The sequence below is a fragment of the Microcaecilia unicolor genome, chromosome 14 (genome assembly GCF_901765095.1).
Source record: "Microcaecilia unicolor chromosome 14, aMicUni1.1, whole genome shotgun sequence".
NCBI lineage: Eukaryota > Metazoa > Chordata > Amphibia > Gymnophiona > Siphonopidae > Microcaecilia > Microcaecilia unicolor.
The window spans coordinates 20,555,896-20,558,683 of NC_044044.1; positions in this window are offsets into that span (position 1 = coordinate 20,555,896).

Genomic DNA, 2,788 nt, shown 5'->3' on the forward strand with positions numbered 1-2,788 from the left:
ATTGAATTCCATTTCTGGCACTGGTATCTCTCTCACATCTTATTCTTCCTCGGTGAAAACCGAAGCAAAGAATTCATTTAATCTCTCTGCCGTGGACTTGTTTTCACTGAATGCCCCTTTTACCCCTTGGTCATTTAGTGGTCCAACTGAGTCTTTTACCGACTTCTAATATACCTAAAAGACTTTTTACTATATGTTTTTGCTGCCACCCGGGGCGGGGCAGTTCGCTGTTGCACCCCCCCCCCCCCAGGTGCAGCACGATGACACCCCCCTCCCCCCCGACCAGCTCCCGCACCCTACCTTTAAAAAGAATATCGGGACTCGGAGGCGAGGCGCAGCGCCTCGCGCCTGCCCTGCACGTAAAAGTAATGTGGACCGTCGGGCCGTCTCTCACTCTGTCTGTCCCGCCCTTGCGGAAATAGGAAGTTGCATCAGCGGAGGGCGGGACAGATAGAGCGAGGGAAGACCCGACGGTCCACATTTCTTTTACTTGCGCCTCCCGATATTCTTTTTAAAGGTAGGGTGCGGGAGCTGGTGGGGGGGGGGGGGGGGTGGTGTCGATTCGCCATTCCTTATGCTGTTTCCTATTATTTTCGGTTGGATCCTTGTTTTATTCTCTGAAGGATTTTCTTTTAGCTCTAATAGCTTCTCTCACCTCACTTTTAAACCATGCCGGCGGTCATTTGGCCTTCCTTCCTCCTCTTTTAATTCATAGAATATATCTGGTATGGACTTCCAGAACAGTATTTCTGAATAGCATCCATTTTTGACCTTTGCTGCTGCTTCTCTAAGTTTTTTTTTTTGTTCTTCTCATTTTATCATAGTCTCCTTTTTTTTGAAAGTTAATTGCTAATGTATTGGCTTTCCTGTGTGTATTTACTCCATAGCTTATATAGGAGTGGAGGAGTGGCCTAGTGGTTAGGGTGGTGGACTCTGGTCCTGAGGAACTGAGGAACTGAGTTTGATTCCCACTTCAGGCACAGGCAGCTCCTTGTGACTCTGGGCAAGTCACTTAACCCTCCATTGCCCCATGTAAGCCGCACTGAGCCTGCCATGAGTGGGAAAGCACAGGGTACAAATGTAACAAAAATAAAATAGATACTATTGGAGATTCTACATGGAATGTTGCTACTATTGGAGATTCTACATGGAATGTTGCTATTCCACTAGCAACATTCCATGTAGAAGGCTGCGCAGGCTTCTGCTTCTGTGAGTCTGACGTCCTGCACGTATGTGCAGGACGTCAGACTCACAGAAGCAGAAGCCTGCGCGGCCACATTGGTGATCTGCAAGGGCCGACTTCTACATGGAATGTTGGAATAGCAACATTCCATGTAGAATCTCAAATAGTAGCAACAGTGGAGGAGTGGCCTAGTGGTTAGGGTGGTAGACTTTGGTCCTGGGGAACTGAGGAACTGAGTTCGATTCCCACTTCAGGCACAGGCAGCTCCTTGTGACTCTGGGCAAGTCACTTAACCCTCCATTGCCCCATGTAAGCCGCATTGAGCCTGCCATGAGTGGGAAAGTGCGGGGTACAAATGTAACAAAAAAAAAACAAAAAAAATCTGATCGCTGTTATCAAGGTTTTCTGCGTTAGCCCCACAACGAGCCCAACCTGACAGCATAAGGTTTGAGACATAAAGAAAAACCTGTATTCTCTGCCTACAAAAAGATTTCAATATAAGCATTTCGTCCTGTTCAGAGATAAGCGAGTCGAGGAGGGTAGCTGTAGTGTTAATAACATCCTGTGATGTCTCAAGAAATGTAGTACGATCAGACCAGGCAGTGTTTTCATCACCCTCTTCCTCGTTCATTCTCTCTAGCAACAGATACAGGTAGGACATGGCAGTTAATTAAGGCAATATTCACATTAGAAAAAGACAAAATATCCCAAAAGCCATTCATGATAGGAATAGACATACATTTACAAAAAAAAGAAACTAACACAGGTTCCTGGTCCCCCATAGCCTCGATCCTCCGGGACAAGACCAGATGATCTTTGATGCTTGATACACTAGACTCAGTGGCGTAGCCACAGGTGGGCCTGGGTGGGCCGGGGCCCACCCATTTAGTGCTCAGGCCCACCCAACAGTAGCACACATTTAGTGGTAGCTGATGGGGATCTCAAGCTCGGCCAGCTGAAGACATCCCCCTGATGGTAACAAGAACGCTACTCTCCACAATGCTGGCACCTGCGCACGCTCAGTTTCCAGCGCATGCCTGCTGCATACTGCCAAGGTGGAAAGAAGCATTTTCCCGCCAGCTGAAATATTTTTTTTTGGTGGTGGTTGGGAAGAGGGAGAACACTTGGTGCCCACCCACTTCTTGCCTAGGCCCACCCAAAATTTGTTTTCTGGCTACGCCCCTGACACTAGTAGATTGTAAAATTGAAACCTGGGAATCTTGAAGTGTGGGTTTTCACCTCAGTGGCGTCCAGAGACAAATGGACACAACTGAGCCGCGAGCTTTTGAGCAATCTTTCTGTCTTGGTAATCACTGGGGGCTGTACTAAATATCCGTATTTATTTATTTATTTGTTGCATTTGTACCCCACATTTTCCCACCTCTTTGCAGGCTCAATGTGGCTTACATAATACCGTGAGGTGTTAGCCACTTCCGCTGATGAAACAAATACAGAGTGATGTTGTTACAGAACATTAGAGGATCAAGACCAGAAGAGTGATACATTGTTCATTGCAGGTTATGGCTTCGTTATGCTGCTGAGTTCAGTTGCTTGAGCTGGATCAGTAGGGTTAGCCTTTTCGAACAGATCGGTCTTTAGTGATTT